Below are 13,589 nucleotides of genomic sequence, written 5' to 3' on the forward strand. Positions count from 1 at the left end.
GGGATCGAGCCCCACGTCCGGCTCCCTGCTCCGTGGGAAGCCTGCTTCTCCCTCTCCCACTCCCCCTGCTTGTGTTCCCTCTCTTGCTGTCTCTCTCTGTCAAATAAATAAATTAAATTAAAAATCTTAAAAAAAGAAAAAAGAAAAGAAAGAAACTGGAGATAGCTCACCTCAAACTCAGTTCCAAATAAGGATGGGGAATCATGCCCTTGACGTCAGAAGCAGGTAATCACTTACATGGTAAATCCCAAAAATTCCAGAAAATTATCCCCATCCCAACCACATCACATACCCACATCGACTAAAAAGGCACCACCTCTTGGATGATGGTTGAAATTATTTTTAGAGCTGCGTTTTTGGTTTTCCGTTGTTGCCCTCCACTTGGATGCAGGTAGTCTTAGGAACGTAATGCTTCCATCTTATGTACTCCTGAGTTCTAAGCTATCTGTCCCTTTCTCGAGAGCTGCAGTTGGTGAAAAGATCGAATAATGAGTGCGAGAGGACAGAAATGCCCAGAGAGGAGAGAAGGAGCAGGAGGAGAGCACTAAAGACTCTGAAGACTAACTGATCTCTCCACAATTTTACCTAAGGCTTCAGAAGGGCAAATATTTGTTTAATGAAATCATACACGGAACAAACACACACACACACACACACACACACACACACACACACACACACACATTTGAAACAGATAAACCCAGAGCTGCTCTGATCGACGTTACATGATTGGAGCCTGGACCTCCCCGCCCACACTGTAGTCCTTCCATTCCTGTCGCAGTTCAGAAGGTGCCAGGATTCCAGGGAAGACGCTTGGAAAACCACTAGCCTATTGGAAGTTGGTGTAGTGAAAGAAATCATCTCTGATGTAAGAACCGTTCCTTTCTTTAAACCTATAATTCTAGAGCGGGGAGGCACAGAGGCGTGGCATCAGTCGAGCCCAGTTCTGGGCCACGGTCACACACAGCGCCCTGCCTGCAGGAGGAGCCGCCGCCAGAGCGGCGAGCGGGCACCAGAAAGATAGACCGAGTCCCCGACAGCCGCTCCGTGAACCGCCCACCCCACTTCCATGAGTCCTTCCGAGCCCCGGGTGGAAAAGCCCGGGAGGGCTACTGAGCTACCCGTGGAGGAGGAGCGAGTCCAAGCCTGAGCCCCGGGCGCCACCACCGCAGGCGCGCAGCAGGGGTCGCCTTCCTGGCCCGCTCACCGGCAGCTGTCCAAGGTCCCGGGATGCAGAATGACAGAGCCGATTGAGAAGCACTAATCACAACATTAGAACACATTGGGAAAGGCTCGTTTGGGAAGTTTTCAAAGGAATTGATAACTGTGCCCAGCAAGGGGTTGCTATTAAAATCGTAGACCTTGAGGAAGCCCAAGATGAAACTGAAGACATTCAGCAAGAAATATTTGTTCTGAGTCAGTGTGACAGCTCATATGTAACAAAATACTATGGATCATACTTAAAGTGTTCAAAATTATGGATAGTAATGGAATACCTGGGTGGTGGTGGTTCAGCACTGGGTCTTCTTCGAGCTGGTCCATTTGAGGAGTTCCAGATCGCTACCATGCTAAAGGAAATGTTGAAAGGTCTGGATTATCTGCAGTGAAAAAAGAAAATTCACCGAGAGATGAAGGCTGCCACCGTCTTGCTGTCAGAACAAGGAGATGTTAAACTTGTTGACTTTGGAGTTACAGCTGAGAGATACACAAATTAAAAGGACTACCTTGGCGGGAACACCATTTTGTTTTTTGGTTTTTTTAAAGATTTTATTTATTTATTTGACAGAGAGAGACAGAGAGGAAACACGAGCAGGGGGAGTGGGAGAGGGAGAAGCAGGCTTCCAGCCGAGCAGGGAGCCCGATGCAGGGCTCGATCCCAGGACCCTGGGATCATGACCCGAGCCAAAGGCAGACGCCTAATGACTGAGCCACCCAGGCGCCCCGGGAACACCATTTTGGATGGCTCCTGAAGTTATTCAACAGGGGGCTCATGACTCAAAAGCTGACATTTGGTCATTGGGAATTACTGCTATTGAACTAGCCAAGGGAGGGCCACCTAACCCTGAAATGCATCCCATGAGAGTTTTGTATCTTATTCCAAAAAACAATCCTCCAACTTTTGTTGGAGACTTTACTAAGTCCTTTAAGGAGTTTACTGATGCTTGGCGGAACAAAGATCCATCATTTCCTCCTACAGCTAAAGTATTTCTGAAACACAAATTCATTGTAAAAAAATTCAAAGGAGACTTCTTTTGTTCAAAGATTTTTATTTACTTATTTTAGAGAAAGAGACAGAGACAGTGACAGAGGTAGTAAGAGAGAACACAAGCAGGGTGGAGAGGGAGAAGCAGGCTCCCTGCTGAGTAGGGAGCCCAACTTGGGGCTCCATCCCAGGACCTTGAGATCATGACCTGAGCTGAAGGCAGACACTTAACGACTGAGCCATCCAGGTGCCCCTCAAAGAAGACTTCTTATTTGACCGAACTGTTAGCTCAATTTAAGAGATGAAAGGCAGAAGGGGACAGTGATGATGAAATTGATTCTGAGGGCTCTGATTCCAAATCCACCAACAGAGAAAATAATACTCATCTTGAATGGAGCTTTACCACCATGTGAAAGAAAGCCCAATCCAAAGAAATCACAGAATGGGGCAAAGCAAGATCTTGTGCAAACGCTGAGTTGTTTGTCTATGATAATGACACCTGCGTTTGCTCAACTTAAAGAGCAGGGTGAGGATAACGCTAGCAGGAATCAGGAAATTGAAGAACTTGAGAAAAGTATTGCTGTGGCAGAAGCCACCTGTCCTGGCATCACAGATAAAATAGTGAAGAAATTAACTGAAAAATTTTGAAAGTGTTCAGCAGATGAATCCCCCAAAGGAACTGATTATTGGCTTTTATTGCATACCGAACCACAGAAACCCACCAAAGTTACTTCAGGCTTAACAATGCTTAACTCATGAGCTCTATGTGCCTTTTGGATCTTTGCAGCATTGAAGATTTGGAAGAAGCTATTCAACTATTTGTGATGGTGTTTATCACTTTATTTTTAATTGCTTCTCGGCCTTTTGGCTAAGATCAAGAGTAGTATCACTTTATATTTTAAAGAGACTATTTTATGAAGTAAGTTTTTATACTATATATAGTTTCACCTGTATTCTACTAAATGTTGAGATCCAGTTTTGCTTTTAGGTATCATTATTACTTAAGTTACTGGGATGAATACCTTTCATGTTGCGATCTTTAGTTCAATGAACACTCATGAAATGTACAGGTCTTTCAAAGTCATCCTAAATATCCAACTTTTTAAATCATCAAGCTGCAAAACAGTTTTGTTTTAACACACAACATATTCTAAAAATGATTATTGGCAGAGGGTGGAAACAAGTCATACCTTCTTAAAACAGAGGCTTTTCATAAGCTCTTGGAAATGAAACCTGGAAAAGTATTAACTACCAAGTTGGGATGATCTCCCAAGCAGCTCAGTGATGATCACATTTGAGAGCCATGCCGTTTGAAATATATATAGGCAACAGAGGTATCTCTTGGTGTACAGTATTTACCTTCTCTGTTAGAAGAGGCAATTAACCCTATTTGACATGGTTGGAAATGTAAAGCAATACTAATTAGCCATGGATGGGATTTTGAAAATACTAGGTGAATTAGTCAGGCTTCATTTTTAAAATCTTCAACTCATATTGCATATTATATGCTTGGATTTGGGGAGCTTAAAAAAAAGCTGATAATCATGTAATTAAATACCTGATCGACAGGTATGAATATAACTCACACCAGCATATTTTTGTCATGGGAGTAAAATTTCCTATAAACTATTTATACGTTTTTGTTCTTCATAATCATCCAGTATATAAACATCATGTATTCATTTTCAAAAGGATATTTAAATAAGCATTTTCTAGTTCATGTGCAAATAGCCATAGTACAGGCCGATCTCTGCCCCTACAAAGTTAAGTTAGACCATACAGTTAATTTTCAGTTATGGTACTGTTATGTGCATAATACCTTTTCTCTTTTAAGCCCAGTATATATATTATGCCTGCCTAAGTCCCGAACTGGACCTATATTTTAGTAGTTGTAGAATTATTGATGTTAATTAGTTTTGATAGTTAATGTTTTATTATTTGGATCTGCACAGTTTTTTTTTTTTGCACAGAAGTCATTTTTAAAAAATCTGAATAATTGCCAAATATCAGAAGAAAGATGTTCTTCAACTAAAGAATACAGTTTTTTGTCAAAGGGCCATCACCTCCTCTTTTTCTGTAATAATACAGACACTTGAATAAGTTGTGGTTGTGTCCTCTGCCAAGAAATTTCTTTTCATTGGTGCCTCTACTGTAACAATTATTTTTAACATATTGTATTTTGAAGTAATGGTTCAGTTAAAATGTTCACTTGCTATGTAACTGAAACTCAACTACAGTTTATAATCTATAGAGATCTGGAAATGATTTTGCAACTCATATCATGGATTAAATGAATATTTTTATAAAAGTAAAAGCAACAAATTTATAAATTGATTATTTGAAACTTTATTTTTTATTTGTTTTGGTTATTTGAAACTTTACAACACAGCTGCCTCATGGATAGGAATTGTATTGCTTATTCATTATTAAAGTTATTAGTCCTGTAAACTGTTTCTAGGTGAAACACACTCCAGTATTTTGGGGGGTTTAAAAAGAAATATATAAATTAAAAAACACCTATAATAAAAAATGTATGATTTTAGATGTTAATTTCTAAATAAATAATTGGGAAGATGAACAGAGAAAAGAAAGTTATGATGGCTGTTTTTCAGTCATATCCTTCGTACTATTAACATCTCTATCTTCAGATAACATGGTGCAAGCTAGCTTAAGCAAAAGTAAGGTAGAGTCAGGCAGTCTCATATCCATACACAGAGGTACTCCTCATCTCAGATACTAAAGAGCTATAGAAACCCAGTCACTTCCTCTTTTGTATCTCCTGTTGCTGCTTCTCTCTTGCTGCAGATGGGTTTTTCTATTCGAAGTCTGTGGAAAGGAAATGGCCACTATAACTCCTGATCTACATCTCTGTCCATGACATCAGCCGAATTCCAAATCTAAGTTTATTCTTAGAAAGTACTTTGCTTGGCCCAGCTTGAGTTGAGCACCTCTAATCCCATCAGGATAACCCAGCCGACAACTCTGCCGGGGGTAGCGCAAGTTTCAGAAAGAGAGCAAGGTGCTGGTTAAACTAATAATGGGTAGTCAGTACCCGCTTCCCAGAAGCCTGTGCCCCCTGACACAGCAGTGATGTGCTGGACCAGCTCATACCAGTAGGCTAAAGCCGATCCTACCCATCACTTCCCAACTCCATGTTCAGTGAGGTTATACGGGTAGCTTGAAATCAACCAAGGTTGGAGTATTTATACCACACAAACTGGCAAATGCTATAAATCAGAGATTACTTTTTTCAGAGTCCCTTTACCAGCACCACACTGTCACCTAAGACTCCATAATTTGTGATGTTGGAGACAGCCACATTAACATCTACTCACACACTGTGAAGCTCTGCAGAGTTCAGTCATCTAGAAGGCGCCTAGTAGATCCGTTCACTCAGGTATGTTTGTACGTTTAAGAAAAAAAATAAAGCAAGACACGTGCATCAGCATTGGTCAAATGCAGCACATCTGATCCCACACAAAGCCTTCTTCTCTGCTGTACTTAATACAGGGGCAGACATAGGTAACAAGGATCCTGAAAACCAGCCACGTTCTTGGTAAAAATAGAAAAGTAGCAAATGGAGAACTCTAGTGCAGAAGACGAGAAGAAATGGTAGAATTTACAAGAACACTTATGGGAATACAGCAGGGGCTCAGTAAGTATTTCAGAAAGGATGAAGAGAAGAAAGGAAGTGGGAAAACAGTGGAGGTATGGGGCAAGAGGGAGAAAGGGAGGATGGAAAGTGTAAAAGGAAATAATGAGCCATCAATCAAAGGAGACAATTCTCCACTGAGATTATAAGCAAAAGATATGTTAACTGATAAATACAAAAGCGTTCATTCAACAAATTGTATCAAGTGATGAACCTGGGACAGGGCTGGGCATACAATAGTTAGGAGGACATGGTCCCTGTCTCAGGTACTGTGCGATTTAGTGGAAGAGGGACTCAAATAAATCGTCATCTCAATATTGGCACATGCTATGATTAGTTAACCATAGGATGCTGAGGGAGACCATAGAAAAGCTTCTACCCCAAATGTGGGAGTCAGAAAAGACCTCCCAGAAAGGGCACATATAAACCGAAGCCCTGAAGAACACATAAAAGCTTCACAAGTGAATAGGATGAAGCAAAAGACATTTCAGATGGAGGAGAAATAAAATAAAACGCGTATGGTTGTGAATAGAAATAGGCAATCACGAGTCTGAAGGAAGTTCATAACTGGCTGAGTATAGTGTGCAAGAGAGTAAACTGGAGATACACACCACACCGGGTCATGGAGACCTTGCAGGCATACTTGGAACTGGGACTTTCAGGACAAAGGGGAGTTACTTAGGGGGTGTAAGGAAGAGAATGCTTTAGAAAAATCACTCAAATTGGTTCACTTCTCTTCTTATTGACATTACAACCTCCAGCTGGTCCCCCTGACGCCCCTCTGTCCCACCTCTAAACTATTCCACAGGGAAAGAAGGGAGACCAACTGTTACAACCGGTGGTAACATCAGTGCTGTTGAGAGAAAAGCATTGTGGTGGTAAAGAAAGGAGGTGGAGCAGTTCAAGAGCTCTTTGGGTGGTAAAGTCAGCAGGATTTGATGATTACCAGGCCTTGGGGGATGAAGGAGGCAGGCCCTAAAGAGTTTCCCAGATTCCTAACTTGGGCAGGTGGATGGATGGTGGTGCTACTGACTATAAGAAGGAAATAAAAGAAAAACAGGTTTAGCAGGGTATACCAGAAGTTTAATTTTGAAGTGCTGTGGGGCATCCTGACAGAGATGTACAGTGGGCAGTTAATTAGTAAAGCATGGGAGGGATTACCATGATTTACAATTTTTTACATATTAGGTTTTGAGAGGGTCAATAACATTGCTTTTCCCCATCCAAGCTGGCAATCAAATGAAACATGGCTATGAGCAAACAGAAGCAAAATATCACCTTTGAGTATAGATACATGCCATGCTTGTGTGAAAGGAATTCAACCTAAAATGGAAACAGGATATGAAATGAAAATCTCAAACAGGTGCCTTCAGAAAAATGGAACTTAAGAACCAAGAGACTGGGAGCACCTGGGTGGCTCAGTTGGTCAAGTGTCTGCCTTCAGCTCAGGTCATGATCCCAGGGTCCTGCCTCCAGCCCGCATTGAGCCACACATCAGGGCTCCCTGCTCAGTGGGGAGTCTGTTTCTCCCTCTCCGTCTGCCCCTCCCCCCCAGCTCATGTGTGTGTGTGTGCGCACGTGTGCCCTCTCTCTCTCAAATAAATAAATAAAATCCTTAAAAAAAAAATAAAGAACCAAGAGACTGATTGGCATTAAGTGCTTGATTTACAGAAGACCAAGACTTACCTCTTGATCTGTGAACATCTGCCAAGAATCTTTCTACATCCTCAAGCCAATGAACTTACTGCTTAGACTCTGGCTAGACTTCCTCCTCTTTGCATTCCTTGCCCATAAATACAGCCTACCCCAAACCTTCCACAGATTCACCTGTGGCTTGTTACAGCATGGGTTTCCTGAATTGCAATTCCTCTGGTATTCCCAAGTAAACTTAATTTCTGGTAATTTTAGTTTGTCTCAGTTTACCTCTTCATTTAGGTTGACATTTGGGAAACTTACGTTGCCAATGTTTCCTTTCTGATTTAGAGAGACTATTGTAGTCAGCCTCCAAGATGGCCCCCAAGGACCCCTGCCACCTGGCACTCATATCCTTACAAAGCCCTCTCCCACACTGAATAGGGCTGAATTGTATGACCAATAGAATACTGTGAAAATGGCAAATGTGATTTCTGAGGCTGAGTTATAAAAGACGCTACAACGTCTATCTTGTTTTCTTTTGGGTCTCTCACTCTGGGGCAAGCCAGTTGCCATGTCATTAAATTATTCAAGTAGCCCTATGGAGATACTCACATGGTAAGGGAGAGGTCTTGCCAACAGCCATGAGAGGGAGCCATCTTGGAATCAGACCCTCCTAGTGAAGCCCCCAGATGACTGAGGTCCCGACCAATATCTTAACTATAACCACATGAGAACCAGCGCCAAAACCATCAAGCTAAGCTGATTCTGAATTTTTAACCCATAGAAACCGTGAGATAACAAATGTTTATTATTTTAAGCCACTAAATGTTGAGGGGAATTTGTTACACAGCAACAAATTAATAATACAGAAACCTACTTATCAGGTCATAGGTCACATACTAAAGAACTAACTGCAGACCTCACCAAGGGTGTCCTGCCCTGTAAAAGGCTAGTGGCTCTCAAACTTCAGCATTCAACACAATCACCTGAATGGTTTATTAAAATACAGATTACTGGTTCCCACCTTAGAGTTTCTGACTCAACAGGCCTGAGGCGGGGCCTGAAATCTGTAATTCTGTAGTGAGTTCCAAGGATTTGGGAGTTGATTAGGGAACAGATGTGATACATGTGACCATTGTAATCATACACAACAAGCTTTACTTGGGTGACACTTTGAGAGGTTCACATGTGGGGAAAGTCTCTCACAGCATGAGACAATTCAGAGACCACTACCGAGGGAGGGGATCATGTGTCTAGGTGATGTTGTTCAGCTGCCCAGGGCAAGAATCCGGGTCACAGAGCTCTGAAGTGCGGCAGCATCTTGGATGGGTCATGGAGCTCTAAAGTGCGGCAGCATCTTGGAGTCTTCTTTATAGCTCCAGTGTCTATCTTATCTTATCTCTGGTCAGCAGATGTTGTGTGCCATTTCATGGGGTATGCAAAGCAGGCAGGATCGATATGGCTAAAAATCTGCTCATTTTTTTAGGGTTCTGTTTAAAACAACTGGACGTGTAAACAATTAAGTTTGGTGCCAGTGGGCTATTGAGCTACGTGGTCCCATACTGCTGTGAAGGAGAAAACACATAGGGCCAATATTCAGAGGCCATCTTTGGCTCCTTTAGATAACAAATTCTTACAAGTCTCCAGAGAACCCTGATACCTTTGGTCTGAGAACACACTTTGAGAACCACTGACCTAGAGGAACAAGTAATGTAGGCTTCTTGTGAGCAAGGTCAGGGTGGCTTTAAAAAAGAGGGTGAAGTTCAGCTTCTTCTCCCAAGTTGGCATATCAAAAAAAAAAAAAAAAAAAATCAAATACTTCTTTTCCTGAAGAGAAGTAAAAAGGGAAGAAGAGGGAGATGATTGTAACAGAAGTTCTATCCACAAGGAAGGAAATACTAGGACTCAGGAATAACTGACTGTTCTCTCCCCATGAAGATACCCTCCAAGATGATGATTCACATCCTAAAAAACATGTTTTCTGTAGGAACTTTTTGTTGTTGTTGTGCTTGTTGTTGAGAAGAAATAGTTCCAGTGAGGACTGCCTGGTTTTCTCTAAGCAGAAACCAGTTTCATTACCCTGACAAACAACAGTACTTTGCCTGTGGGTGGTACAAGCTGTTTAGATACCCTTACCTTAATTAAGTAATCTCTAACTAAGGATGATTATCTTGTAATTGTTCTCAACAGAGTTTCTTTAAAGAATTCCAAGAAATACATCTATTTTCAGCATTGTAAAAGGTATAGAAATTGTGTCAACCTTGAAAACAGAACAGCCAGTTATTTTAACAGCAAAATGGGTTTATTCCTGAATAGCAGAGGAATTGCAATTCAGGACAATCAGGCTATGGTGAACCATAGGCAAGTCCAAAGAACAAAGGAGAGGAACCCTCCTTTATAAAGGAAAGGGGGGGAGTTGGGAAAGGCTGTAATAAATAAAAAGTCCCTTGGAGTAAACTGGGAATTGGGAACATAGTGTCTTTTCATTGGCTGATTTGTGACAGTCTCTCATTGGCTGGGCTGTTGCTGGGCAAGGAGAAAATCTTCCTCCTGCTGGGGTAGTAGAGTGGGCTTCTTCCTATTGGGATCCCCAAAGAGCTCCAACCAATGGTATGTCTGTGAGAGCTTCCCCCTCCTGGCCCCACAACTCCATTTTAAATGAGGTTTCCTTTGTTCAATTTCACAATTGAGATCTAATTGAAGCTGTTTCCCTCAGGTCAGTTTTTAGTTTCTTTCATCTCTCCTTTACAACATCATGTCCCCATAATCATCCATTCACTCAACCATTAATTTATTCATCAAGTCTGAATAAGTATGTTCCATGCATTAAGAATTGCCCTGGGTGGTTTGAGATGATAGATGTTGAAGCCAGAGCTGGAAACTAAAAAACAAACAAAAATGATTTTTTTAATTAATTAATTTATTTATTTGATTTTATTTATTTTTGACAGAGAGAGAGCACAAGCAGAGGAAGCAGCAGGTAGAGGCAGAGGGAGAAGCAGGCTCCCCACTGAGCAGGGAGCCCGATGTGGGGCTCGATCCCAGGACCCTGGGATCATGACCTGAGCTGAAGGCAGACACTTAATGTCTGAGCCACCCAGGTGCCCCATGATTTTTTTTTTTTTTTAAATGAACAAGAACCTATATAAGGAACATTTGGCTCCTGGGAGTTTTGACATGTTGGTCTCAGCTATTTTTTTCCTTCTCCCTCCATTCGCATTTCGGGAAATTCACACTAAATTGGCACAAAAAATTCAGGAGGGAAAAGACAACAGAAGTACTAACCTAACAAAGAAAAGATCCACCTTGAGATTTAGTGAATAGAAATGTGTCACTTTACACCAGTAGTGTTAACGACAGAAGCTGAATCTTTGGTAGGTGTTGCGCATCTCCCTTCTGGCTCCAGCCTCTTCTTTCTGTCAGTGTTGATACCATTTGCATAAGTACCTGTCATTATCCCCTATCAACTGCCTCCTTTCCAACCTTGAACGTTTCTTCTTGATTCATTATAATTAAAGAGCTAATGTAGCCATTCAAGTTCACGTTGTTAATGACCATGTAATCATCTTCCCTAGTGACCAGAATTCCTTTCTTTTTATGAGGTTACAATTAAATTCCTTCCAGCCATAAGGTCAAAAGAATCTGGAAGAGTTAGCCTTCCCAGTGACTAATTTCACACCCGTGACTCTGATACATATAAAATAAGACCTCTTAAATGGAAGGTGTCAAATTAAAAAATAATATACACTTGACTACACCTCAAGTGAAGTCAATTAGATGTAAAAATTAAAGACTGTGGATTCTTTTCCTGTTACTGGAAGTGATGCTTGACACTCCACACTTATCAATTTAAGACACATCTGTGTCCCTTAGAAATGTTAAAGTAATTTGCAAATTGGAAGGGAATTAAAATGGCCCAAAGCCTGGGAAAATACTGGCCAGGAGATTAAGATAATGTTCTCATGTCTGTTCCATATAATAACTTGTCTATCACTCTGTATTTTTCCCTTCCTGAGATTTGCTTAAGTTCTTCTGAAATGGATTTTGTTACTTTTCCTGCTACTGAGGCTTTTGTATTTTGTAAAAGATTCTGATTATTAGATCACTATGCGTGGCTAAATGCCACAAACAGATTTAGCCTCTGGCTTCCAAGATATAACACTGACCATTGATGCCTCTCTTTTTCCTGCCATCTTGAAATCTATTGTAGACCCTCATCTTCACCTATAGCTTTCAGTGGTTCTCAGTTTAACTCTCGCACACACATCCTCCCCAACTCCTTATGCCTTTATCTTCCTCTCTCCTCCAAGACAGGAGTTGTTTTCAGCAGTGAGGCTATTTCCTGGAAACCCTGTGGCTCTAACTTCAAATGGAAGTCACTGTCAACTCCCCATCAGTATATGTCAAAGGGACTCCTCAAAAGGAATCTGTCTATGGCAGCCACAGTGCTCCTGTCTACAAGGCTCAGAAAGGCTCCTGGAATGCGTGGAGTGTGACCCACAGCCAGCAACCTCCACACTCTGCAATTCAGCTGTCCCGAGATTCCAAGAAGTCAAAGTGACCATTTCATCAGGAACACAGGCAGATGACCTTCACTCAAAAACATTTAGGTGGGCTCTTGTGTGGCTCAGTCAGTTAAGTGGCTGCCTTCGGCTCAGGTCATGGTCCCAGGGTCTTGGGATCGAGCCCCGCATCGGGCTCCCTGCTCGGCGAGGAGCCTGCTTCTCCCTCTCCCCCAGCCTGCCTCTCTGCCTGCTTGTTCTCTCTCTCTATCTCTCTGTCAAATAAATAAATAAAATCTTTAAAAAAAATACAACATTTAGGTGAGGACTCTGTGACCTGAAGAGCAAACAAGATTCAACTTCTGTGCTTCTTGAAGTTGTTGGTGTCATAAGAAAAATAACTATTGTTATTATTGTCTACCTATTGTTTTTGCTGCCCAGATTCCATTCGCTCTCCTTTTGAGATATATCTATATCTATCCATGCCTTGATTTCCCTCCATGTAACCATGCCTTCCCTCCTCTCAGCCTATATGCTTTGGATAACATTTTGCATGCTGTAAGAGTGCATGTACCCAACTGTGGAGACAGTGGACTGAGCAAAAGGAGGTCTGGTTCCATTTCTCTAGCACAAAGAGAGAGATGTCTAAGAATAGGGCCAAAACAAAGGAAGCCGAGTCTAGAACTAGAGGAGAGAAAAAAAAAGATTCTGGTGATGTAGAGTCCCTTCACCAAGATAAACCTAAAACCAAGCCTAATTGCAATAACTGAATTCTTCATTCATGTTTTCACTGAAAAATATCTATGAAGCCCTTCTATGTACGTTGCCCTCTGCTACAGCCAGAGATACAATGTAGTTCTGGATTTCAATCACATGTAAAGGGGCAATGACCACCCAGTTTGATAGGTGCTGAGGCATGACAGAGCCACATGGGGTGCACCTAGAACAGCAACCTCACTCAAGAGAGGTGATCTGTGTCCTAGAGGAAGAAGAGTTCGAGCTCTTTGGTTGAATTTTTAATGTAGACTCTGATTATTATAAATAATATCAGCATGTCATTGAGTCACACCAGCCTCTGACCTCTCAGTTCTTTGACCTATTCCTAGATAGCAATTTTCTCCATCAGGTCATCCTTCGACATAGTACATCATGAACTTCTGTACCTTTAAAAAAATTAGCCGAACATCCCACTCTCTGAGCACCATTTTAATTTTCCCAATTCTTTCACTCAGTGCTTCCTCTAGACAGTACACTCCCCCCCATTACCACACTCTATCCTCAGGGTTTCCTTACCTGCTACAATCCTTAGATCTTTACTGCAGCCCTCACTAGTGTCTTCCCTTACTTCATTTTCCATCAGCCTCACCAACCTGGCACATGACTTATCATATTCCATTCGAATTGCCTATTTAATACTTTATCTTCTTTGTGAAACTATAGCCTCTAAGAAGCAGGGGCTTCATAATCGCCATTGGATCCCCAGCACTTAGCATCATTTTCCTTTACAGATAGCAGACAGTTAACAAACTCATCCACCCAAAGCATATCTCTTACAAACTACTACGGACGGACATCATGCTGAGTCCTAGAATTTGAT

At 41.7% G+C, this 13,589-nt stretch overlaps 2 pseudogenes; both read left to right on the plus strand.

Annotated features, from left to right (window-relative positions):
* The first annotated feature begins 203 nt into the window (after window positions 1–203).
* Window positions 204–2,962, plus strand: LOC112826360 (serine/threonine-protein kinase 26-like; annotated as a pseudogene).
* Window positions 2,963–3,051: 89 nt separating this feature from the next.
* On the plus strand, window positions 3,052–3,199 carry LOC112826988 (U2 spliceosomal RNA; annotated as a pseudogene).
* The last annotated feature ends 10,390 nt before the right edge of the window (window positions 3,200–13,589 follow it).

Source organism: Callorhinus ursinus, unplaced genomic scaffold (assembly GCF_003265705.2).
Source record: "Callorhinus ursinus isolate GAN/ISIS: 27379988/994484 unplaced genomic scaffold, GSC_fseal_2.0 scaffold7, whole genome shotgun sequence".
NCBI lineage: Eukaryota > Metazoa > Chordata > Mammalia > Carnivora > Otariidae > Callorhinus > Callorhinus ursinus.